Below are 27,261 nucleotides of genomic sequence, written 5' to 3' on the forward strand. Positions count from 1 at the left end.
ACGTCTGGTTTGGACAAGGTACGTGGTTGGGGTTTTTCCTCAACCAATTGAAGCAGAATTACAGGGTAATTTTCGATGTTGGACCTCAGGCTCATTTCGCCATAATTAATTCACATATCATCACCTATACAATAGCCTGGGTTAAGTTCACAGTGTGGCGTGATATATTTGTACAGGAGCGCACCCGTACAGCTACTCAATCATTCACAGAATAGGAGTGGTAAGCACAATAAGCCTCAGGCTGCAGTGCAAGCCTTCGGGTCCCTCTTCTTTACAAGAGGAAAAAAAAAAAGTAAAATTGTCTGTATATTTTGTTACAATTGTATTTTATTTTACAATACCTTTATTAAATGATCATATTTTAATAATACTGTCCCAAAGTCAAGCTATAATGGGGGGGGGGGGGGGGGGAAAGAAGATAAATGATGTCCCCCATAATCTCGTTATATCAGGATTCTATGGTTTTGCTTTGCCCCCTCCCCCCCAAGGAAACGGTTCTCTCTCCACCTATGGTCACCCTTCATTCATGAGAAGTCAAAATGAATAAATAAAATCTGGACAAAGTGCGGACATATCAGAATATTTAAAAAAATGTATGCGGACGAATATTTTTATTATGAAAAAGGGGACATGTCCGCATAAATGCTGGCATATGGTAACCTTACCTCGAGGGGACTTGTGAAATACTTCGTGCATTGCACAGAGAAACTGTACAGCATGTTAGCTGACGGTATGAGGGAAGAGCATGAAGGATAAAGATTAGATATTGCACAAGTTAAATGAGTCACGTGCTAAATGAATGCTGTTAGTCTAGGTGTTAACGAAGTGTTGTCTTAAGCAATGTTTACTTTCCTTTACCTCCTTCTGCAAGCAGTAGAGAGGCTTTCAGTGCCACTTTCTCAGTGTTTGAAGTTGTTTGTTTCGTATCTTGAGGTAAGAGATGAAAATATATCCTCAACGTAGATTCATTCTTTTCTACCACATTATCTCAGGTTTGTCAGATTCTCTCATCAGGAATCCAGGACGTTAAGTACCTTAACGTGACTAAACACTTAGATTAATTAAATTTACAATACAACTCATTTTATGTATTTCAACTAATTATACAGGGCCTAAACTTTTAATTTTGTTACATTTTTGTTAGATTATGAAATTTCATTTGAATTAATGTAAAGTCTGGAAAAATAATGTTATATGACAGCACAGCAGTATAATAGTACAATATTTAAATCCTGTCAATAATAAATTAACTTCCAAAGAGAGTAAAGAATAAAGATAGGCCTATTGCATAATACTTAATACATAGACCTACTACAGTACTTTCGTTTTTATTTCCATAGAGCCAATAGTAAGTGCCAGACGGCGATGACGACATTGAAGAAAGGTTGGACAGGGTTTTGTAAAAATGAATAAAGAATTTTAAAAATAATTTTATAGAAATGAGCAAAAAATTGCATTTTTCGAAATTTTTTTACATTCCAGGACAAATATAACTCAATCCAGGACACAGGAAAAACCATTAAAATCCAGGACGTTTGTCACCCCTGCATTATCTTCTTTTACCAACAGTATTTAATTTTTTCCTCATTATACGAAGTACTATGCAAAGAAACCATTAACAAAATTGCTAATACTTCGGCTTCCCGAGCCATAGACTGAAATCAAATCCCACCATGTTTAAGTGTCATTATGGTAGATAATATTACATCATAGGGGCCCTTGAGAATATATCTGACATTGCAACTTAACATAAAATACACAGCACATTATGAGAGAAAATATGATATCTGATTAGTTATTTGGACTAAATACAGTTTAAATGCAATTTGTAATGCTTTATTAAATACTCTTTACTCAGGATTGCTAGAACTGAGATATAAAATCGGGACATTTTATCATTATTCTAGGTAAAGGTATCCCTATACATGTTATGACAACGCATGGGGGGCATGGAGGTAGAGCTCTATGCTTTCATGACCTTGGCACTAGATTGAGGTGGTGTGATTGGCACCACACTCCGATAGTCTTTCACCCCCAGAAAAAAACCGGTACCCAATTTGATAGAAAGCTGAATGAATCTTGGGGTCGTTCTGGAAGTACTGGCAACGAGATTAAACCCGTTGTTTCAGAAACTGAGCTACCCGACCACTGCATAAAATAATAATTCAGTGCTTGTAACCCTCATTTTTTGGTATGTTGAGTTAAGCTTCAAATAAGCTTGTTTGTTAAGCCAATGATTACCTACTTACATAATATGTAAGTTATATGACTTTAAAAGTACTTCCTGAACCATTGATCTTGATTTTCTAAGACACAAACATTTTGTTGGTCACAAACTTGTTCTGGTCAACCATTCAATTTTAATGTTAATTCTATTCTTAGTATCCATTTTCCTTCAAGGGGACCATTCATGGGCCATAAGATGACAATATCTTTTAATAGAATTATTTTCAACAACTTTTTTCCAGTACAAAGATTATTCATGGCCAATATGATCATAATTATAATAGTAATTATTTTCAACATTTCTTCTCTATTACAGAGAATATTCATGGCTCATAAGTCGATAATATTTATAGACATCTCCTTTGAGCTACAGTATATAGATTTCTCAGAGAGGATAAAAATAATAATTTTAATAGTCATTCTTTAACATTCCTTTTGAAGTACTTAAGCTCTTCAGAGATTATAAGGTGACTATTTTAAAAGAAGCACTTTAACATCAGATTTGAACTACAACAGAGGATAAGAACGACCATTTTAATAGTAATTCTTTAACATCCATTTGAATTACATAGGCTCCTCAGAGAGGATAAAGAAGATTATTTAGGCTCCTTAGAGAAGATAAAGATAGTAATTCTCTAACATTTCCCTTGAACTACGTAGGCTCCTCAGAGAGGATAAAGATGATTGTTAAGGCTCCTTAGAGAAGATAAAGATAGTAATTCTTTAAAATTTCCCTTGAACTATGTAGACCCCTCAGAGAGGATAAAGATGATTATTTAGGCTCCTTAGAGAAGATAAAGATAGTAATTCTTTAACATTCCCCTTGAACTCTGTAGACTCCTCAGAGAGGATAAAGATGATTATTTAGGCTCCTTAGAGAAGATAAAGATAGTAATTCTTTAACATTCCAATTGAACTACATAAGCTCCTCAGTGAGGATAAAGATGATTGTTAAGGCTCCTTAGAGAAGATAAAGATAGTAATTCTTTAACATTCCAATTGAACTACGAAGGCTCCTCAGAGAGGATAAAGATGATTGTTAAGGCTCCTTAGAGAAGATAAAGATAGTAATTCTTTAACATTCCCCTTGAACTACGTAGGCTCCTCAGAGAGGATAAAGATTATTATTTAGGCTCCTTAGAGAAGATAAAGATAGTAATTCTTTAACATTCCAATTGAACTACATAGGCTCCTCAGAGAGGATAAAGATGATTGTTTAGGCTCCTTAGAGAAGATAAAGATAGTAATTCTTTAACATTCCAATTGAACTACATAGGCTCCTCAGAGAGGATAAAGATGATTGTTTAGGCTCCTTAGAGAAGATAAAGATAGTAATTCTTTAACATTCCCCTTGAACTACGTAGGCTCCTCAGAGAGGATAAAGATGATTGTTTAGGCTCCTTAGAGAAGATAAAGATAGTAATTCTTTAACATTCCAATTGAACTACGTAGGCTCCTCAGAGAGGATAAAGATGATTGTTTAGGCTCCTTAGAGAAGATAAAGATAGTAATTCTTTAACATTCCCCTTGAACTACGTAGGCTCCTCAGAGAGGATAAAGATGATTGTTTAGGCTCCTTAGAGAAGATAAAGATAGTAATTCTTTAACATTCCAATTGAACTACATAGGCTCCTCAGAGAGGATAAAGATGATTGTTTAGGCTCCTTAGAGAAGATAAAGATAGTAATTCTTTAACATTCCCCTTGAACTACGTAGGCTCCTCAGAGAGGATAAAGATGATTGTTTAGGCTCCTTAGAGAAGATAAAGATAGTAATTCTTTAACATTCCAATTGAACTACATAGGCTCCTCAGAGAGGATAAAGATGAATGTTTAGGCTCCTTAGAGAAGATAAAGATAGTAATTCTTTAACATTCCCCTTGAACTACGTAGGCTCCTCAGAGAGGATAAAGATGATTGTTTAGGCTCCTTAGAGAAGATAAAGATAGTAATTCTTTAACATTCCAATTGAACTACATAGGCTCCTCAGAGTGGATAAAGATGATTTTTTAGGCTCCTTAGAGAAGATAAAGATAGTAATTCTTTAACATTCTCCTTGAACTACAGTACGTAGGCTCCTCAGAGAGGATAAAGATGATTGTTTAGGCTCCTTAGAGAAGATAAAGATAGTAATTCTTTAACATTCCCCTTGAACTACGTAGGCTCCTCAGAGAGGATAAAGATGATTATTTAGGCTCCTTAGAGAAGATAAAGATAGTAATTCTTTAACATTCCCCTTGAACTACGTAGGCTCCTCAGAGAGGATAAAGATGATTGTTTAGGCTCCTTAGAGAAGATAAAGATAGTAATTCTTTAACATTCCAATTGAACTACGTAGGCTCCTCAGAGAGGATAAAGATGATTGTTTAGGCTCCTTAGAGAAGATAAAGATAGTAATTCTTTAACATTCCCCTTGAACTACGTAGGCTCCTCAGAGAGGATAAAGATGATTGTTTAGGCTCCTTAGAGAAGATAAAGATAGTAATTCTTTAACATTCCAATTGAACTACATAGGCTCCTCAGAGAGGATAAAGATGATTGTTTAGGCTCCTTAGAGAAGATAAAGATAGTAATTCTTTAACATTCCCCTTGAACTACGTAGGCTCCTCAGAGAGGATAAAGATGATTGTTTAGGCTCCTTAGAGAAGATAAAGATAGTAATTCTTTAACATTCCAATTGAACTACATAGGCTCCTCAGAGAGGATAAAGATGAATGTTTAGGCTCCTTAGAGAAGATAAAGATAGTAATTCTTTAACATTCCCCTTGAACTACGTAGGCTCCTCAGAGAGGATAAAGATGATTGTTTAGGCTCCTTAGAGAAGATAAAGATAGTAATTCTTTAACATTCCAATTGAACTACATAGGCTCCTCAGAGTGGATAAAGATGATTTTTTAGGCTCCTTAGAGAAGATAAAGATAGTAATTCTTTAACATTCTCCTTGAACTACAGTACGTAGGCTCCTCAGAGAGGATAAAGATGATTGTTTAGGCTCCTTAGAGAAGATAAAGATAGTAATTCTTTAACATTCCCCTTGAACTACGTAGGCTCCTCAGAGAGGATAAAGATGATTATTTAGGCTCCTTAGAGAAGATAAAGATAGTAATTCTTTAACATTCCCCTTGAACTACGTAGGCTCCTCAGAGAGGATAAAGATGATTATTTAGGCTCCTTAGAGAAGATAAAGATAGTAATTTTTTAACATTCCCCTTGAACTACGTAGGCTCCTCAGAGAGGATAAAGATGATTGTTTAGGCTCCTTAGAGAAGATAAAGATAGTAATTCTTTAACATTCCCCTTGAACTACGTAGGCTCCTCAGAGAGGATAAAGATGATTGTTTAGGCTCCTTAGAGAAGATAAAGATAGTAATTCTTTAACATTCCCCTTGAACTACGTAGGCTCCTCAGAGAGGATAAAGATGATTGTTTAGGCTCCTTAGAGAAGATAAAGATAGTAATTCTTTAACATTCCAATTGAACTACATAGGCTCCTCAGAGAGGATAAAGATGATTGTTTAGGCTCCTTAGAGAAGATAAAGATAGTAATTCTTTAACATTCCCCTTGAACTACGTAGGCTCCTCAGAGAGGATGAAGATGATTATTTAGGCTCCTTAGAGAAGATAAAGATAGTAATTCTTTAACATTCCCCTTGAACTACATCGACTCCTCATAGAGGCTAAATACCCTTGAGCTATGTAGGTTCCTCAAAGAGAATAAAGATGATAATTTTATTGGTTCGCCTAATTCTTTAACACCCCTTTCGAGCTACGTAGCTCTTCAGGGAGGATAAAGATGATAATTTTGTTAGTAATTCTTTAACATCCCCCTTGAGCTACGTAGATTTCTCAAAGTGATAAAGATGATAATTTTATTAGTAATTGTTTAAAATCTCTCTCGAGCTACGTAGCTCTTCTGGGAGGATAAAGATGATAATTTTGTTAGTAATTCTTTAACATCCCCCTTGAGCTACGTAGATTTCTCAAAGTGAATAAAGATGATAATTTTATTAGTAATTGTTTAAAATCTCTTTCGAGCTACGTAGCTCTTCAGGGAGGACAAAGATGATAATTTTGTTAGTAATTCTTTGAGATACGTAGGCTCCTCAAAGAGGATGAAGATGATAATTTGTAATAGTAATTCTTTAACATTCGAGTTATGTAGCCTCTTCATGGAGAATAAATATGATAATTTTGCTAGTAATTCTTTACCACCCCTTTTTAGCTACGTAGTCTCCTCAGAGGGGATAAAGATGATTATTTTGTTAGTAATTCTTAAACATCCTCCTTGAGCTACGTAGGCTTCTCAGAGAGGATAATGATGATAATTTTATTAGTAATTATTAAACATCCCCTTTGAGATATCTAAGCTCCTCAAAGAGGATAAAAACGATAATCTTATTAGTAATTCTTTAACATCCCTTTCGAGCTACATAGGTTCCCCAGAGTGGATAAGGATGATAATTTTATTAGTAATGCTTTAACACTCTCTTTGATTTACGTAGTCTCCTCAGAAAGGATAAAGATAATAATTTTAATAGTACTGTAATTCCTTAAAATCCCTTTTGAGTTACATATAGGCTCTTCAGAGGGAATAAAGACGATAACTTTATTAGTAATTGTTTATTTAACGTCCCTTTTAATCCATAAAGGCTATTCAGGGACAATAAGAATATAATTCAATAAGACCGGATAATTCTTTATTTAAAACCCCTTCAATGACACGAAAAACAAATGCTGTTCAGAGACGATAAGAAGATAGCCGTTGGTTTGTTACAACTACACTTACACTTGACGATCGAGTCATTAGTAGCAATACATTCCAGTATTTAGAAACGATATTCCATTGTGGTGTATGCAGTGACTAACACACCCAGCTTTTAAGTTGCGTGATAATCATGGTAGTGTGTTCGAATCCCATCGAGCATGTACAGTATGTTCGCATTTTGTCGATGTGATGTCCTGCGTTGCTTCAGGTGGAGATCCGGAGCCATGACGACCTCACGTATATGTATCAGTGAAATGTTAGATCGGAAAACCTAAGAGCCCTAGATATATTCATTCATAGTGTTCTGCCCAATGGCAAGTCTTTCACTGCAAACCCAGGTTTCTCCAATATTTCCTATTTTCTGTCTTCCTCTTAGTCTCCGCATATGATCCATGTATCTTAATGTCGTCTATCATCAGTTTTTCTTGGGAAAGGTAAATGTGGTAGCTTCCCGTTGCTTTCCGTACACTACTCTGTCTTTCTCGTCTTAAAAGATCACAGGGAGGTGAGGAGAGTGGATTTGACTAATTAGGCCCTCTGGACTTCACCGAAATTCACCGCAAGTTCTGTCAGGGTTTTTAACTCGATCAGAGACCGGAAAATTCCAATTAGTCTTTGCCCCTCATATTTATGTTATACACTTGCTTAATAGAGATGGTAGGCCTAACTCTGTGTCTTAGTATTTAACGTCCTTTTTAGAATGTAGAGAATTTTCTGAAATGAAGACATTAAAGTATGGCGACGATGGGACATGTAAAATAGTAATGACAGCGGAAACTGAATTTATCGTATAAAACGTGCTCCTTAGCCGCTCTGTTCACGGGATCGACGACTTTTTCCTTTGTCGAGAAACAGTGAGCTGACTGACCTACACCTGGGTTCCACATTGCAGTCCTAAGACGATTCTTGACGGTGGTTTCCTAATGGTGGGGCGTGCCCCCTTGCATAGGAGTTGTTTCTTTGTATATGGGGCGCGGCCTTTGACTGGGAACAAGTCTTAATTCAATTTTCTTGTCGGTCTTCCGTGAAATCCCTTGTGTACTGAAGCGCGGCAATATAATATATGTAAGAAATTAAGTTAAATTACATCTAGTTCCACGTTTAGTGGAATGGTCGGATTTCCACGCCGGAGACCTGGTTTGAAATACCGGGGAATACAAGTGGAATTTCTGGTGGAGAAAATCAATGTCGGACGCAGATTTTCTCGTGGCACCTTCATTACGTATACATTACTTACTTCATATGACTCAATTCGTTCGGAAATAATTCACATGAAATATAAATATTTTCTGTACATAGTCTACATAGATACATACATACGTCGCCCTCGGTAGTGTAGTTGGTATAGCGCTCGAGGTTGCGGGTTCGATCCTGCGGGACAAAATTCCGGCACACTGGTGACGCTGATATCAGCTCTACAGTTGCGAGCGTCGTTAAATAAACCATATTTTTACATACATACATAAATATATACGTATTTTCCCTATGGGCAGGTCTTTCACTACAAACCCATCATTCTCCAATCTTTCCTATTTTCAGCCTTCCTCTTAGTCTCCGTATATAATCCACATATCTTAATGTCATATATCATTTGATATCTTCTTCTGTCCCGAACTCTTCTCCCGTTAACCAATCCTTCCAGTGCATCCTTCAGTGCGAGTTTCTTCCCAACCAGTGACCCAACCAATTCCATTTCCTCTTTCTGACAGTTTCAGCATCATTCTTTCTTCACCAGCTCTTTCCAACACAGCTTCATTTCTTATTCTGTCTGTCCACTTCACACGCTCCGTCCTTGTCCATATTCACATTTCAAATGCTTCTAGTCGTTTCTCTTCACTTCGTCGTACTGTCCATGTTCCTACCCCATATAATGCCACACCCCACACAAGCACTCCACTAGTCTCTTCCTTAGTTCTTTTCCCAGAGGTCCACAGAAGATGTTCCTTTTTCTATTAAAAGCTTCCTTTGCCATTGCTATCCTCCTTTTGACTTCCTGGCAGCAGTCCATGTTACTGCTTAAAATACATCCCAAATATTTGAAGCTGTTCACTTGCTCCACTGCCTCATTTAGAATTCGCAAGTTTACCTTCTTTATTTTTCTTGCGACAACCATGGTCTTTGTTTGTTTGCATTTAACTTCATCCCATACTGCTTACAGCTGTCATTTAGCTCCAGTAGCATATCCCTTAGTATCATATCCTCTTCTGCTAACAACGCCGTATCATCAACAAATCTTATGCACTTTATTCTTCTTCCTCCTCCTTTTACCCCTCCCTTCTGAAAACAGTTCTTCACCAAATCCTCCAAGTAGATATTGAGCCGGGTAGATGACAAAGGACATTTTTGTCGCACTTCTCTTCCTATTTCACTTCCTTCAGACATTTCTTCTCCTATCCTGACTTTGATATATAGGTTACTGAACAGCCTCCTGTCTTTCCAATCCACACTTATTTTCTTCAGAATGTCCATCAGTTTGTTCCAATCCACTTCCAAACGTCTTTTCTAAGTCCACAAATACTATATACACTTCTTTATTCCCCTGTAGGTATCTTTCGCCGATTAAAAGATAATATATTTTTTATTATTATTTTGAAAATAACACAAAATGGCAGTTTACTCAAAACGGCTCCGAAATTTTGTTAATAATATGAGGTGACAAAGACACGGTGTATGCTGTGTATTTTCAACATTGACTGTTTCATGGAAATTAATCGTTATATAGAGTATTATTCACAAAAATAGTACGACCTAAAAATATGTACACAAATTGTTGCGTAGAATTAAGTTACTGTAAACTTAGACTCTACGGAAATAAAAACATTTATTTTTTCCTGAAAAAAAAATGTTGTTTTCCTGCCTTCACGGTGGTCTAGTGGCTAGAGCGCCGGACTTATAATTCTGTGGACCCGGGTTCGATTTCCGGCATACCCCCGATTTATGACTTGTGTTGGGCAAGCCCATGGTCTAGGTAACACAAGGATTTTCTCCGGGAGCTCTGGTCCCTCCGTGGCATCCCAGCAAATGTCCATCTCATCTGGTGTAGCGTAGACCAGCCTACTATGGCGCACCATGGACAACGACTCTATCGGTAAATTGGTATACAACAACTGGCTTCATATGGATGAATGATGAAAAATCAAGTACCCGCTATTAGCAAACAAAAAAAAAAAAAAAAAAACTTTGTTTTCCTGCAGAAATAGCAAACATCTCAAAATACATGTATGTTTCTAGCCACATCATTTCAAAATCACTTGGGTTGTTTATGAAAGAATTACTGAAAACTGTTGTAACGACTGCTATCGTTTGTACCTGCAAACCAATTTCCATTATACGATATTGTTTTACAACATTCGATCGAACGGTTGTAAACATCAATAGCTTCCGCAGTACTCTTGGTTACTTCGCAAGTAATATAATTAGAATCTCATTCCAAATTACTAGCATATTTTAAAATTGTTGTTGTATACAGTATTATGAAAGAAGTTTATAATGTTATACTCTATTGCAGGAGTCAATGTTTAGGAAATGATTGAAGTGAGTTTCCTCATTTTGACTAACTGTATAACTTTATAAAAATGTGTTCCATGCGTTATTTTTTGTACGGCATTATAAAACAATTAATAAAGAAATAATATCAAATTCTAATGATGAGTTGTTTGATATCATGGTCTATGAAGAAAGGTGTTGTTATGACAACAATGATATATTAAATATTATTGCACTGCTATTAGTTTCATAATATTAACTTTTTTGCACATCAGCATTATAAACAGTCTTTATTGTTACAGACAGTGCCACCGTTTCTGGCGTGTGAAATAAGTAATGGGAACGTTGAGAGCGAGTATCTTATCTTTTCCCCAAAATGTGGGCGAGAAAGCTAACAACTGTGATTGGCAAATTGCTGACACATATGCTTAGGAAGTGGTACCAGCCGAAGTGGTAACAGATGCCACTGACTGGACAGTGTACTCAAGGACACACCCCAGAAACGCGAAGTGCAAGTGTCTTGCCTTTGACGCAGTGGGCAGATTGCTGACGTGACGTGTTGGGTGGCACCGTTCTCAGCTGCACTGGTAACAAGTGCTCACTGACTGACTTTTTATTCAAGGACACGTGCCAGAAACGCTGGCACTGGCTATAGTCAAAATCGTGTATAATATGCGACATTAGTAAACTAGTGTCGTAAAATATTACCATGCTAACTCAAAGTTAACATTATGAAACGAATTGCCATACTATAATATTATTTAATACATCATTGTTGTCATAACAACCTCTTTCTTCATAGACCATGATATCAAACTATCCATCATTATAAATCTGTTATTTCTTTATTAATTGTTTTATAATGCTGTCGTACAAAAAATAACGTATGAAAGACGTTTATAATGTTATACAATAATTACATTCGTCAAAATTAGAAAACTCTCTTCGCTCATTCCCTAAAAATTGACTCATGCCATAAAACTTGTATAAATTTGTTTCATGATATACTATTATGACACAAGTTAGGGCCTATGCCGTCTTAATAAAATCATGACGTTTTAGTTGGCATGGTTAATATTTTACCGTTCTGGTACAGTAATGTGAGAATGCTATGGAATGATGACGAAATGGAGAAATGCTGACGGAATGATGTAGAAACCTAATATGGGGGAAAACGGGAGAACCCCGAGAAAAACCCCAACTGCGACCTTGTCCGACGCAAGTATCACTATGATTTTTCAATGACTGTTACACTTTTACTACGTCATACTACTTTTGACCAATAAAACGATACGAAAGAACGTCTTTCAACCAATCATGGCTGCTTATCGCACAATTTTATCGCTTTCCTATTATTTGTTTAATTTTATCGCTTCCCTAGTATTTGTTTGTTTTTATCACTACTCTAGCATTTGTTTCTTTCTTTGCTAACATTCCAAACTGCAAATTCTTTACGGTGCTATAAAACATGCTTTGCTATTGCAATTTGTTTCCCGCACAGTCGACTAAAAATGACGGCTCCGTTCAAATATTTTGGTGAAGCAGGGACAAATCGTTACATCGAAGAAATTTTGAAGCCTATAGTCTTTCTCATCGCTGAAGAAATCGGTCCTGGATTCGATCTGATACATGACAGTGCCACATTTCATGTTGTCAGAACAACGTCAGAATGGTTGGAAATACAAAATATTCAAATTAAAGAGTGGTCTGCCCAATGCCCAGATCTTAATCCGACTGAGAATCTATGGGTAACCTTCAAAAGAAGGTTCTAGAGGACAAATGAAAACATTGAGACTCTAAATCAGCTGTTCACATGTCTCCAACTTCACTGGCAGAACAGTGATCAAGATGTGAAATCTTTCATCTCATTTTTCAATGCCAAAAAGTAGCAAATACAAGAGGTGGTGGTATTAGTTATTAATACAGAAATGTTGTTGTAGAGTTGAGAAAAAGAGCGATATTGTGAATGAGTTTATACCATCTGAAATACCAACGTAATAATATCAATAAACTAAGACATTGCTTACCATGGTCTCTAGTGAATAAATAAATGAATAATTCACTTATGTGTAGGCCTATCCAGTGTTTATGATTCATTTGGGAAATACCTACGGTACGTAATAATGTCAATAAACTAAAACATTGCTTACCATGGTCTCTAGTGGATAAAGAAATGAATAATTCACTTATGTGTACCTAGTGTTTATAATTTATTTGGGTACCGATATAAAAACAATTTTCTATAACATTTCAAGTGTTCCCTAGACAATTTTGATGTGTGTAACTAAAATCTATGGAATTCAGTTAAGTAAAGCGCTTTAATAATCTGGAACATTTATCTTTGTAAACCAAAATTCTATGTTTACTGACGCTTTTTTATTAAACACATGTCCAAAATGATTTCTCAGTACTACAACATTCATAACGTTCACATAGTTTCTCAAACATGTTGGTAAATTGTTGTTGGCGAATTTTCCATAAAGACGGACTCCTTTAACATACCCCATACGTAGGCATCGGGTAGTGTAAGTTCAAGTGAATGCAATGGATAAGGCAAATGTGTTCCAAGGGAAATTATGCGTTTCCCAAACTTGTCTACAAGTTGCAACATAACCTTGTTAATCCGTGGCGGTATGTAAAACATTTCACAAAAGTCATCTGAAACGTGTTTCAAATTTGGGTCATTTGCATGTCCAAGTCCTCAAGAAGGAAAATATTACTATACAACAAAAACTTTTCCCTCTGTTGATTTTCCTTATCTGGAATGAAGTAAGCCTATAGAGTCTATAGCTCTACACTCCAAATAGAAAGCGAAATGCGGAGAGAGAAAAAAAAAAAGGTTTGACGGACTGAAAACATTCAGAAGGTAGAAGGGACCAAATGATTCAATCCTCACGGCAGAGTTGAGCAACGTGTTAACGTATCGTAATAATTTTACATACCATACGTAAGCCTTTTATCTTTAATTACACGTAAGCGTTTATGGCCCCCTTGCCTTGAAGGTCAGAGCATCAAGACAAGGTCATTTGACAACGCGAGAAAGATTCGTGGTTATGTAGAGTAGCCTATGACTTTTAAACCAGGACAGAGACATTCTGTCGTCTTACCTACAGTATTTCGATAAATCGGCCGGCCTCGTGATTGACACATGACGTCACCTACAAACATCTGTTGATCACAAGGCCCTCGGGTCAAGATTGCCTCTCAGTCTGTTTTCTTTGTGTGTGGCGGAATGGAACTCACTGTGTTTATGTATCGAAGTAATTCCTGGTAAGTACACAAAGTTCAATTGAACGATTTCCCCCCAGGGGGAAAATATGGGTCAAAATACACGAGACTAGAGATGATAAAGCAAAATTAATCCTTTGAATAAACTCAGAGAAGTAGGGATATTAACATATTTCGGTGTGTTTATAATACTGTACAGTCTAAGTGCTGTCTTCAGATAAGAACGAATTAGTGTATAAAGAATCCATATTACAGTATAGAACAACTTTCCTTTTGTTTGTTACTCTGAATTCCCTTACACGGAATATTTGAGTTCATATACAATATGTGAACGTATAACGAAGGTGTTGAATGCAAAAGGAGTATAATAATAATAATAATAATAATAATAATAATAATAATAATAATAATAATAATAATAATAATAATAATAGCAATAGCGACTGGATTTATGAAATCCCATGGATTGCGTGAAACGTCTTTATTCTTGTATTTTTTGTAGAGTAGCCTATATAATTCTTATGTGAGGTAAGAATGGATTTAAGTATTAAATAAATACTAGTCTCTACCCCTGTATCTCCTAACTTAGTTGTCTCATGAGTGATGCCTTGTGTTAGTTATGAGTAGAGTCCTGCGTTTGGTTACTTTGAATACAAGTTAGGTGTATCTAGATTCGTTCCCACCCATTTTCCCGAATCCACATTCTCGAATGGACGTTTTCCCGAAGCTACCTTTTCCCGAATGCTACTTTCCTGAAGCCACGGTCCCGAATTTCTTGTACTATTCAGTTTCCAAAATATATTATGCGAGAAATTCCCGAACAGTAAAATATATTAACTGATAATCACTACATGTTGATAGGAAACAAAAAAATTACAAAAACTACAGTAAAAGACATGAACTGACAATAACTACATGTTGCCAGGAAACAAAAAAAAATTACAAAAACTACAGTAAAAGACATGAACTGACAATCACTACATGTTGTCAGGAAACAAAAAAAAGTTACAAAAACTACAGTAAAAGACATGAACTGACAATCACTACATGTTGCCAGGAAACAAAATAAATTACAAAAACTACAGTAAAAGACATGAACTGACAATCACTACATGTTGCCAGGAAACAAAAAAATTACAAAAACTACAGTAAAAGACATGAACTGACAATCACTACATGTTTTCAGGAAACAAAAAAATTACAAAAACTACATTTAGGCAGACTTATTAAATTTATGTTATGAGAAACATGACAGCCCGTGTAGCGTAGATCGTATAAATGAACGTAAAAGGGAGAGGTTAAACTAAGATAAAGAAAGAAAGAAACATGGCAGATGAAGCTACAATAAAATAACTTCAGTGTGAGGAAGCTTTTGCTGGAAGAGAACGTGTATTTGAAGAGCAAGAGTGCGGCTGGAGGAAAAATATACTGTGATTGTGCTAAAGTACGTTCCAAAGAATGTTCTGCGCGGGCGATAACCTACAAGTACTGAAGGGGCCAGCTGCAGAGACAGTGGCTACAACTTCAAACAGGAATACGAATTATCATGCAGCCGATAACAGACACCTCGATTATCTGAGGACACTTGGACATTACTTCACTTAGTAAAGAGGAAATGTAATTAATTATACCATAATTATATTAAATACACTAGCCGTACCCGTGCGCTCCGCTGCACCCGTTAGAAATAAATATAAAGTAATTACATAATTAAAATAGGACATTTGATCCAGAGAACATTCGTGTTTGATAGAAGGATACATCGTTTATTATGTTACTTAATTTAAATTGTATTAAAAAAATTAAAATGCGATCATTTTGATCCAGAGACCACTCATTCGGACATAAAAATTATTTTAGGAAATACAGGAAACGAATGTACAGAATAGCCTACCAAGTTTTCTATGCATAAGAATCTATTTTAATCTTACCTGTCCTCGATTCACTCAGAAGTTACTGTAATAACATTATAGCATTATGTTCATCTAGAGAAACTACACTTTCCAATGGTGAATTAATAATTAATTATATAAATCGGTTAATTTAGCTTCCGACATTATTTCATACAAACACAGAAACATTTTCTGTAGGCTATGTTTCATAGCTTTCGATTGTTGTTGTCCAAGGCCCTTTATAGACGAAGTCGTTTTTTATTTCATTACACCGCCTTAGATGGCGTTATTGTAATTTTGAAACTTTTTTATCTCATTAAGTATCGGTCCTAGAATAAAACTTATCGGAAATTATTTTTAAAGAAACTTTTGTTATGTAATATTTGTCATGAAAATTAATAATAAGGGAGATATTTCGATTTATTTAATTCAAGCCCCCTTATAACCCCCCTTTTAAATAAAATATTTTGAATGCCATATAGCCTAAATTCTAAGTTACAACGAACTTAATTTATATTCCAATTTTCATATAAATCGGTTCAGCCATTATCGCGTGAAAAGGTAACAAACATCCAGACAGACAGACAGACAGACAGACAGACAGACAGACAGACATACAAACAAAAATTTCAAAAAAGCGATTTTAGGTTTCAGGGCGGTTAATTATATATGTTAGGACCAATTATTTTTGAAAAATCGAAAATTACCAGAAAAATTTCGGCTACAGATTTATTATTAATATAGATTTGTGTGGTAATATACACTACTGTATTATCGGGAAAATGAAAATAAAAGAAGTCGGGAATGTGAATTTGGGAAAATGGAATTTCGGGAAAATAGAAATCAAAGAAATCGAGAAAATGTCTGTCGGGAATGTGGATTCGGGAATTTTGTATTCGGGAAAAATGCTATTCGGGAAAATGGATGTTCGGGAATAACCTCGATCATACTAGCTTCACACTGCGGTCTCTCCCCGCACGCTCCGGTACTGTGTGTTTACATATATTTGTGTACTTGTGTCTATAAGTCGTTATACAACAGGAATAGTACTAATGTACAAAATGCCACTTAGATTTAATAACAATAATAACGAAGTATTTATTTAAAGGCAGCTTATTTGTAATAAACGGTAATTTTTTACTACTGTTAGACAAAACTATAAATTTTCAGGAGCCATCCCTTTTATTTTCGGGAGCCACCACATTTTGCCCACACATGCAATGAGAAAACCATTGGAGTTATGATGACATATTTACTGAAATATATTAAGCAATATTAAATATCTATACAATGCAAACACACTCTCTGAAGAGGCGCTCTGTGCTCTCCGCTGAAGCTATGTAGTGACATTATCGGGAGATGAGCAACAAATGTAACGATATTAATCTAAGAAGCACATTCGGATTTTTCCCTACAACCAGATTTGTTAACATTATGTATTAGTCGTAGTGAGAAAAGAAATCGTAGTCTTAAACAAATTTGAACTTAATAAATAATTCTCGGCTCTCCATCCTTTAAATTTGCTCCAAAAAAGAATGATCAAAATTTGTTTATATAAACCTTTTGATTACCCAACAAAATTAATTTTTCAGGAATTTGGTGTATCAAATCTAGAACAAATTTATAAACAAACATTGCTGATTTACTTCCATAAAAATCACAATAAATTTAAATTTGATCCTCATGAATACCATACGAGACAAAACTACAGTTTCTTTATAAATACTCCCAAATGCCACACAACTGCTGGATTAAAACACAGCATGAATTTTGGACCCAAAATATATAATGCATTAATTAGAGCTTACCGTGAGCTAAGTACACTTAACACACATAGATTTAAGAAACAAATCAGATTAATTATTTAATTGTTTAAGCTAATTGAGTTAAAATTGATACTCTAATATTCATGTACTTTCGTATTTTCTATTTGTATATAGACCCTATTATTACATGCTGTATGTATTTTACCACTTATTAATGTTATTGTGCTCAATGAACTCTCTTAATTTTGTGATATATTTTGTATAACTGATCTGAACTGCGCCCGAGCACGAGCTTCTGCTCTTTCGGGCTACAATGCCTAATGTAGCTCAAGTGGAGTATTAAATAAAAAAAAATTCAGGCACCACATAATAATTTTTAGTCGTCATGGCTACATCCTACCAGGAATTGATCTACCCTTGATTTTTACAATAAATAAACTCATTAAGATACTTTAGGTTTGATTAAAGGTTGAAATTAACAAATGAAAAAACATAAATATCAGCACAAACTTAAAATAAAACAAATTATTAGTGGATGCTGTACGAGTCTCTACACATTACGATGAACGACTGTAAACATTTTAAGTGTTTCAAATGAAAATGTTTTTCCTCTTTCTGATACGAGTAAAATACATTCTCTTCTCTCCTAATGAAGTGCTGGGTACCAAATTCTTTTATTACAGCAATGATCTCCAAGCTCAAAGCTTTGTCTTGTTTTCGCATGTTCACTGAACCGTGTAGTAGGGTCGAGTGCCGCCGATCTATACTCCAAACATATCTACATTGTTGCGGGTCGCTTGAAGGCTTAAGACAGCCGTGTCCAAAGCATTAGGTGACGCCGAATCACTGCTGAATGCAGCCCGCAACACTAAGAGCGTATTCCGAATCTCACCGTTGAGCAATCCGATGGCATCACGGTGTTCCGAATTCCACCGATGACGTCATTGATGCTCCACCGGTGTCGCACCGGTGCCATCAACTTGCAGAGGTGGTGGCAGTCTCCATCAGCCGCCATCAGTGAATCTGATTGGTTCTTGTATAGGGCGGGAATTAGCAGATGAATAACATCGTGCACTGTTGTGTCATGGCGGTGTGTTCTGCTTTAGTTCTGCTGTATTGTTTGTAATGAGCACAACGTAAAAACAATATGTTAATGGCTTATGAGCGAACATGTCAACGGACCCGTTATTACTACTGGTTCAAGAAATAAATTGTTTATGCTATCTTTTCTTTGAACGAGATGGGAGTACGAAAATTTCGCAAAATTTTGCTAGCGTAGCACAGACAACTTGTACAGTCGCCATGACGGCCATCGATCCTTCCAGCAGTTTTGTTCCTTATTTCGCTGCAACGTGACGTCATTGATGCCACCGGACCGGTGAGATTCGGAATACGCTTAAGTCTACGTTTGAGGAGTGGAGAAGAAGAGGTAGCTGATGCAAGTCACAAAGTGTGGCGGTGGATTACTTCATTTATCTGTTACCAATGGCTGTTTATTTATGAATTATCAATATAAATAATATACAGTGTGGAAACGATATAACCCTCCGCATTGAAAGGAGGGATAGATTACATGAAAATAAACAAAAAATCTATTATACCTTTTGACATTAAGTGTATAGTTAATTAAACAATTGCATCGAAAGTTTATGCACGCTGGCAACATCGCAGTGCCCAAGATTCCGCACGGAGGCATCTCCCTCACATAAGCCCGCCATCGGTCCCTATCCTGAGCAAGATTAATTCAATCCCTACCATCATATTCCATCTCCCTCAAATCCATACATTATCCTCCCATCTACGTCTCGGCCTCTCCAAAGGTCTTTTTCTCTCCTGCCTCCCAACTAACACTCTATATACATTTCTGGATTCGCCCATACGTGTCATATGCCCTGCCCATCTCAAACGTCTGGATTTAATGTTCCTCTGGCTCGGTCCGAGTTTTTCTCGACCAAATTTAAAATCTCCTCTTCCCTGTCAACAATTTTGTCAATCGCCCGACCCCGTTTGCGAAATGTTGGAATTACGCTGCCCGTGTCATGGATCAGCTGGCAGACAGCAGTAACAATTTGTAGCACTAGAAATTATGTTTACGTAATATTTCGTGTCATTTTTGCATCATCCTATTTCTATTTTGGTCATTATTTGGGAGGTGTCCACTTATTTTGAGTAGGCCTAGTATTATCGTTGTTTTCGATTTTACGGGGATTTGTATTTTTAAAATGGGATTATTGGAGATTTATCCTTCGAAGAGGTGGAACAATTCAGATATCTTGTAGCAACAGTAACAAATATAAATGACACTCGGGAGGAAATTAAACACAGAATAAATATGAGTAATGCCTGTTATTATTCGGTTGAGAAGCTTTTGTCATCTAGTCTGCTGTCAAAAAATCTGAAAGTTAGAATTTATAAAACGGTTATATTACCGTTTGTTCTGTATGGTTGTGAAACTTGGACTCTCACTTTGAGAGAGGAACAGAGATTAAGGGTGTTTGAGAATAAGGTTCTTAGGAAAATATTTGGGGCTAAGAGGGATGAAGTTATAGGAGAATGGAGAAAGTTACGCAACGCAGAATTGCATGCATTGTATTCTTCACCTGACATAGTTAGGAACATTAAATCCAAACGTTTGAGATGAGCAGGGCATGTAGCACGTATGGGCGAATGCAGAAATGCGTATAGAGTGTTAGTTGGGAGGTCGGAGGGGAAAAAGACCTTTGGGGAGGCCGAGACGTAGATGGGAGGATAATATTGAAATGGATTTGAGAGAGGTGGGATATCGATGGTCCAGAACCAGACTGTTCCAATCCATTTTGATATTTTTTTTTCAGGAGAGCTATTTTAAGCTCCTGACATTCAGAGGTTCATGAAAGAATTTGGACTAGCTTCATAGCAATCTTACGGAGAGGAATATTTATAATTTTGTTCGATTCATATATGTAGACAAGAACTGGAACACAATGAAGCACAGATTTCTTGCTTATAAAAAGTTGGACTCAGAACAGTCTGGTTCTCAGCCATCGATATGATGATGGAGACTGGAATAATCTTGGACAGGATAGGGACCGATGGCGGGCTTATGTGAGGACGGCAATGAACCTGTGGTTCCTTAAAAGCCATTTGTAAGTACGTTAAGTGCCTGTAAGGTGGTGGGGAGTCTTAAACAAAAGTCTCAATCAAAAGTGGGCGCTTCTTCAAAAAGTTTGAGAACTACTGGTCTAGACGATACTGTAAATCGTTACAAATGCCATTACTGAGCTCCAGAGAATCCAAATTGCATGATAAAACATCATACACAGAATTCACAAAATATAAATGTGCGTGCCAGGATTTTAGGCCCATTTGCATATAAGGTTTCTTCATGAAATTAAAAGTACGAAAGCTACAAGCAGTGTTCCGTACTTTTTACTCACCTTGTATCTTTCATAACCTCCTGAGTCCTAAGAGTATAGTATACTATACCATACTCCATACATGATTATCGATTATTATATAAGGTGTAGTAAGTATAATATAGTGCCCTAACTGTAACCTGCACAATTTTTTCAGCATTTTTCCTCATGCCAGTGACTTTTTTTTGAAGTGCAAAATTAGTAATAAAATTATGGTTTATTTAACGACGCTCGCAACTGCCGAGGTTAAGCACACTTAAATGCCATCGATCTGGGCCGGGATCGAACCCGCAACCTCGAGCACAGGTCAGCGCTACCCAGGCCGACGTGTAGAATTATATTGAACTTTACTATTTTCTCCTAGTGTGTGTATTAATATGAATATTATGCTTCCTGTTCTTGCTTCCTTCCTCTCTTCGTTCCTGGCTTCCGCAACAACCCGCCTGACTGTCATCTCGTGATGAGTTGCAATTTGACCCTTTCATCCAGTCATTACTCTGCTCCTAACAACAGTCTGGGCGCCAGAGGTTCGATTTCCGATAGTCCTCTGCAGCGCACCTAACCACCATCCAAGCAGGTTGCTGAGGCCCCGACTTCAACACTGAAGTAAATAGGGCGTGCGTGAAACTGACAAATCACCTGTGTTTCTATTACCTTGTTTAACGATATGCTCTCATCTTCCTCCCTGGTTACACATCTCACCAGTATTCCATTTGGCTGTACGTGAAATAATATTCCCTATGAAAGAGTTGAGTTTCACTAAGCGATCCGTTTCAACTACAGATACTATTCAGAGAATGACACGGGAAATACTCTGAGAAAATCTGCCCCTCAGCATCTTCTTCATGAAAAATGTCAGACAATACCGATAGTTGAGACGGATTTTCATTTCTTATAGTGGATGGTCGTCATCGATCAGATTTGTGTTTAATAATTTACGTAGAATCATATACATACATACATACATACATACATACATACATACATACATACATACATACATACATATACGCCTAGAGAGTGACAGAAACGAGACATAATGTGTTATATTGTAAACATACAGGTAGCAAGGCATGTAGTATTACCTTTATTGTAATGGGACATGCCGTTCAACTAATATAAAAAAATACATACATACATACATACATACATACATACATACATACATACTTACTTACTTACTTACTTACGTGTTCTGCCCAAGGGCAGGTCTTTCACTGCAAACCCAGCTTACTCCAATCTTTCCTATTTCCTGCCTTCCTCTTAGTCTCCGTATATGATCCATATATAACCCGAGTCACACGGGGATAGTTTACAGGAGTCAAGTGCTTGAAGCCTCTAAACTTGATGCTATATTTGTGATCACACGGAGACATTAAACTTGAAACCATGCTTGAAAAAAAGCGCGCGCTGAATGTTGTATTCGCAGTGGTGTTTGAATTCTTGTATTCTGTTATAGTTAATAAAAGTCAATAGTGAACTGGCGTTTTTAGTTTGGTGAAACTGAAGATGCCACCAGCACATATTCAAGCATGTGTGCAGCTAATTGGCGCCTTGTTATTGTATGAATTACAAAATATTCTTGAAAAAAAAAGGAAAAGGGAACATGGGTTAAGAAATGGATTCGTAGAAGAATTATGCAAGGTGCATCTAATACCTTGTTGAAAGAATTAGCAGAAGAAGATCCTGCAGAATACAGGAAACATCTCAAAATGAGTCCTATTTTAAGGGTTTTTAACTTTTTTCGAACCACTTCTACGTCTATGTTTTCGAAACCTTGTTCCATGAGTTCACTGACTAGTTTCTGGAATAATAATTCCCGCTTGTTTTATTGAGTATTCTTTGTCACGTATATTCCATAGAAGTTCATACTTCTCATACACTTCCAAAAACTTTATTAATTATATCGTTGGAATTCCACTTAGGGCCGCTCTACTTGCCAAGTTGCTTGATTTGCATAATACACGTCACTGTTCGTTAACAGAAAACCACAATTTAAGTCACACGGAGTTAGTGTGCACTCGAAGTTGGTTGCTTGACTGTTGTCAGCCCACTTTGAGGTCTGTGGATATAGAGGGAAAAATTGGATCGGTGTCGGTTAGAGTTCCCGGGTAGCTCAGTGGTAGAGCGTTGGTACGTTAAACCAAAGGTCCCGGGTTCGATACCCGGCTCCGGAACAATTTTTCCCTCGAAATTATTCAAATCAACTTTACAGGGAGTTATACCTGAAATCTTGATTTGCAAGTTGCTACAAGTTCGCATTCACACGCGGGAAGTGGTGGAGTCAATTGGTCACGTGACGGGAAAGTGGACACAAAAGTTGACGGGTCGTCAACTCAAATTCTGCTTGACCGCCAAGTCACAACTTGACTGTCTCGACCATATCACACGGGGAAAGTTGAAGGAAAGTCGACTTGCTCCAAGCACTTGACTCCTGTAAACTATCCTCGTGTGAATTAGCCTTATCTTCAAGTCATCTACCATCTGATATCTTCTTCTGCCCCGAACTATTCTTCCGTTCACCATTCCTTCCAGGCATCCTTCAGTAGGCAGTTTCTTCTCAGCCAATGACCCAGCCATTTCCTTTTTCTCTTCCCGACCAGTTTCAGCATCATTCTTTCTTCACCCACTCTTTCCAACACAGCTTCACTTTTTATTCTATCTGTCCATTTCACACGCTTCATTCTTTTCCATATCCATATTTCGAATGCTTCTAGTCGCTTCTTTTCACTTCGTCGTAATGTCCATGTTTCTGCTCCATACAATGATACACGCCACACAAAACACTTCACTAATATATTCCTTAGTTTTTTTTTTTCCAGAGGTCCGCTGAAGATGCTCCTTTATACACGTAGAATTATATATGTTAGTTTATTCTATTTACAACATTCTTTGAATAGACTATAAATCACGAAAGTGTAAAAAATGTTTTACGCGAAATAGTAGCCTATTAGTCAAAGGCGATTATAGAGAAACAATAAATGTTTACTTACATGAATAATAGATACGGGTGTGATTTGTGATTATTTACTTTTATTTTGGTGATTAAAATGGTTTAATTTCGGTGTTTCATAAAAAACAGTAATTTCTCACCCTAAAGAAACTTTATATATATATATATATATATATATATATATAGTCCACACCTGTGGAGTAACGGTCAGCGCGTCTGGCCGCTAAACCAGGTGGCCCGGGTTCGAATCCCGGTCGGGGCAAGTTATCTGGTTGAGATTTTTTCCGGGGTTTTCCCTCAACCCAATACGAGCAAATGCTGGGTAACTTTCGGTGTTGGACCCCGGACTCATTTCACCGGCATTATCACCTTCATATCATTCAGACGCTAAATAACCTAGATGTTGATACAGGTCGTAAAATAAGCCAATAAAAAAAATGTATATAAAATAATATTGTTTAAATTATTATTGAAACAGTCCTTTTGAAAATTGTTTGCATCATTAATTTCATTCGACTGTGAGAGGGTGACAGCACTGTCTTCTTGATCTCACGAAAGCAGTTGCAGGAAAGAGAAATAATCCTTGTTTGCTTGCTCTACTCCCAGAAAGTAGTCTCTGAAACTATGCGTATATCGTTGCCATATGTCACATGCATGTAATGCTGAACGATCAGATACGTAAAAAGGTTTCTGTATATTTTATAACGAAGCTAAGTTTCACGTTTTATTTGGAAGAAAGAGTCATTTTTCGTACGAATTTTTTCATAAAACCTGTTTTTTAAATGCTGTGATTATGAAATAATTTTGTGGATTTCTATAAATTTCACGAAAATTCACAGATATATTTCACTTAATACGGGACTTTCATGAAAAGATTTGCATTTTCCATGCATAAAATTAAGTTTTTAACAGATTTCGTGTATATCGTTTTTACAAAAAATCACTACAAAATTTCAGGAAATTTAAGAACCATCATACATAACAATATGCGATAGGAATGCTAGAATTGGTTTTGTATGGATTAGGTCAGGAGTGTAGAAACTGAAAGGTTTCAGGGGTAACATAGAAAATGACAGATGGTACTATATTTCGGAGTACTGTTGCAACGCAAAAAACCTGTTTTGTACTGGAGAGCGTCTTTTAATATTCCCACAACTTCATTTGCTTCTCATTAATAGCGACGCATCTGCCACCTAGCGACAATTGGTTTAACTTGGAGATGCAGCAATATTGCACATAAAAGTTGTTTTTTTTTTTGGACCAATTCACATGAAAAATCTCAATTTTCGCTTTTTTTTTTTTTAATTACAACATTATTCCGGAAAAGCGACTACGTGTCAAGACAGACTGGAATGAACGCAGTTTTATGAAAAAGGAGTGGATATATTTTAGTAATGAAATTGTATTAACGAAAATATCAAGATTTACAAATGAACAGATCATAAAATCTTTATTTTTGTGAAGTATGAGAAAAGCGAATTAAACAAGCTAAATGAAATGTAAAATAAATTTTAAAATATAGGTGTGTATATATGTGTATGAAATGTAAGTAGACAATATAATACCTATGTATGTACGAAATTCTATGTTGATAAAAGTAAATAATAGCTACAGTATATGACCGGAGGTCAATGTTGTCAAATAATAATAATAATAATAATAATAATAATAATAATAATAATAATAATAATAATAATAATAATAATAATAATCATCATCATCATCATCAGCCATTCAAGTAGTAGGCCTAGCGGCCTGTTAGGTCTCCTTCCATCTTTTTAAGGGCCGAGGTATGTATCTGATGTAGAGATGGGAAACGTTTTCTCGTAACGGTTCCAACTGTTCCAGTTCCTTGAAAATACTAGGTTCCAAATAACAGTTCCGAAATAACAGTACCATATGTAACTTGTGTGTAACTACAAGGTGTAGAGTGGTATCTTGGAACCGCACGGTTGACAAGTATCTGATTGAACAGTAGTATTTTGGAACATGTACGTACTACTAGTATGTAATGTAACAGTGATATTTAGGACGCTAAATGATCTCATACTTCCCTGTACGCCAAGTTATGCAGTATGATGTCATAGTGAGTCGAGATGTGAATTCGTGGAAAAGAAATGTTTCCTAATGCCAAATTGAATTCGTAGATCAGGTTTGTTCGAAGCAAGAAATGTAATGCAATTTTAAATTATTTGTAAATTTTATTGGTCACGAAATCGAAGTGAATTCCAATTGTGAATAAAACCTAATCTATTCTTTCTCTTCTGCTCAGCTCAGGTTTACAGTAGTGTTCAATTTGTCCAAAAATTAGTAAATAAAAGCTATAATCATTTCGGCCGTGCTAAAATTCATATTAGGCCTAATACCGTCATAAAGAGTAATAATCTCATTGTAATGAAATATGAAAATTTACCGTTGTATTTTTGTAAATAAAAAACTTCGACAATAGGTCATGTTTCAACAGGATTTAGTTTAATTTCAATAATTGGTAATGAAACTAAAATTGTAAAATATTTGTAAATAAAACATAACCTATATATTTTCATCTCCCTTGATAAAATTCACAATGTAGTTACTATACTCTAATACAGGCATTATGCTAATAATAATTGTTTGATAGGATTCTGTACTCAGCAACATTAGTTTCAAGATAATGTTTACATTTTTTTAAAGAGGCTCTTCATATCTTTACTATTTATCTTTTACTTTAGATTCCAACATTTCTTTCAGTGTGACGAAAGGATTCCCAATTCTGCTTTCAAATAGTGACGCCAACTTATATTTTGGGCTCGTAGAATGCGAGTCCATCCAATAATTTATCATGTTATCATTATACTTGTGATTATGACGTTTATTTAGCTTAAACCTCAAATGTTTGAGCCCACCCAGTGTTTTCTAAAAGTTGGCACTACTGCTTTCAATAGTGCCACACATGTTTCGTTTTGTAGAACAGGCGTTGTCATAATGTAGTTCCAAAATGAAACGAGTATTTTGTAACAGCAAGTATTTAGTACTAGCGTATTTTGGAACGTAGTATTCCAAGGCGCCGTTACATTTTGGAACAGTTCCTTGCTTGGAACTGTTCCAAAATAACCGTTACGTTATTTTTTCCCCACCTTTAATCTGAGGATGTGTCTAGGCAATCTGGAACGGTCCATCCAGTTGACATGCTGGAGTCAATTCTGTCTGTAATTGTGTTGGTGAATGGGGGTTATGTGTAATTCCTTTGTTATCAGGTAATTTATTTTGTGATCTGAGAGATTGTAGCCGGCAGTTCTTCTTAAAAATTTCTTTTCAGCTGTTGTTAGGCGTTGTATATCTTCATTTCGGATCGTTCAAACCTCACAGCCGTACATATGTTAAGTGTGGGTCTTGCCAACACGTTATATGCTTTCAGTCTGGTATGTTTCTGTACTTTATTTGTTGTTAAAACTTGATAAATGACTCTAATGGTATTGTTAAAACATTGAATTTTCTGCGGTACCGGTATGTCTTGTTCAGCTTGGTACGTTAAATATAAATATACTGTATATAAAAAATAGGCTACATAA

General features: G+C 36.1%; 1 protein-coding gene across 7 annotated transcripts in view; it reads left to right on the forward strand.

Annotated features, from left to right (window-relative positions):
• ed (echinoid) overlaps positions 1-27,261 on the forward strand; it is a 927,271-nt gene that overhangs the window by 655,970 nt on the left and 244,040 nt on the right. Inside the window, exon 1 of one of the 7 annotated variants that reach the window (XM_069847998.1) lies at positions 836-933. The exons of 5 other annotated variants lie outside the window; for them this stretch is intronic. The gene's annotated coding sequence lies outside the window, so the exon portion shown is untranslated. Of the gene's footprint in view, positions 1-835; positions 934-13,628; positions 13,747-27,261 lie in introns of those variants that run through there. One more of the 7 variants, XM_069847997.1, reaches the window with a different exon arrangement.

The sequence above is a fragment of the Periplaneta americana genome, chromosome 15 (genome assembly GCF_040183065.1).
Source record: "Periplaneta americana isolate PAMFEO1 chromosome 15, P.americana_PAMFEO1_priV1, whole genome shotgun sequence".
NCBI classification, from domain to species: domain Eukaryota; kingdom Metazoa; phylum Arthropoda; class Insecta; order Blattodea; family Blattidae; genus Periplaneta; species Periplaneta americana.